This window comes from Meleagris gallopavo, unplaced genomic scaffold (genome assembly GCF_000146605.3).
Source record: "Meleagris gallopavo isolate NT-WF06-2002-E0010 breed Aviagen turkey brand Nicholas breeding stock unplaced genomic scaffold, Turkey_5.1 ChrUn_random_7180001871871, whole genome shotgun sequence".
Taxonomy (NCBI): domain Eukaryota; kingdom Metazoa; phylum Chordata; class Aves; order Galliformes; family Phasianidae; genus Meleagris; species Meleagris gallopavo.
The window spans coordinates 1-658 of record NW_011136637.1 but is presented as its reverse complement, the minus strand read 5'-3'; the positions used below and the strand labels follow the sequence as shown (position 1 = coordinate 658).

At 60.9% G+C, this 658-nt stretch overlaps 1 long non-coding RNA gene across 1 annotated transcript; it reads right to left on the bottom strand.

The window, feature by feature from the left end:
* Positions 1-240: 240 nt before the first annotated feature.
* LOC109364580 lies at positions 241-652 on the bottom strand. The gene is made up of 3 exons (XR_004162370.1): positions 546-652; positions 379-447; positions 241-280 (listed from the first exon to the last, which is right to left on the bottom strand). It is a non-coding gene; the product is annotated as an uncharacterized LOC109364580 (long non-coding RNA).
* Positions 653-658: the final 6 nt, after the last annotated feature.

Sequence of the window (658 nt, the reverse complement as noted above, 5' to 3'; positions counted from 1 at the left end):
CGTTGTGCGGTGGTCGGTGACAGAGGTGCATGGGCAGCCATGGGGCTCGTGACGGGCAGCTCAGGGGATGCTGTGTGCTGCCCAGGTGAGTTGCTGAGGAGCCCAGGTTCAGCATCTGTCTCGTTGCTGAGCTCCCGGCTGGCCTGGGGGGAGTCAGGCAGCTCTGTGTTGGAAGAAGCGGTGTTGGGGCTGCTGGAGACATCTGGGCTCGGTGGCTCGGTGGCAGTGGTGCACTGCATCAGCTCTTCCCTTTTGCAGCTGTCCAGAGCACTCGCCGCTTCTGGAATAGCAGAGCATCCCCCAGAACGATGATGGCAGCCTTCCCACTCCCGCTCGGTGCGGACACCCACCCGTCCTGTGTGCAGACCACCAACTCACCGTCAATGCAGGTGAGGAAATGGTCAATTTCCACATCGCTGGCAAGACTGCTGGTGCTGGGTCTCTCTTCTGGAAAACGGAAGCAATCTCCAGTGGGGCAACGCCAGCTTTCCCAGAGCCACTCGGCGCAGACAGCCCCCCAGCAGCTGTGCTGCTCCCAAACTCACTGCTGTTGATCCACGCGAGCAGCTCATCCATGTCTGCGGTGTCGTCCAGGATGCCTGTGTTGGCCGTCACTTCTGGAAAAGGCAGAAAATCCCCAGAGGGGCACTGCCAGCTT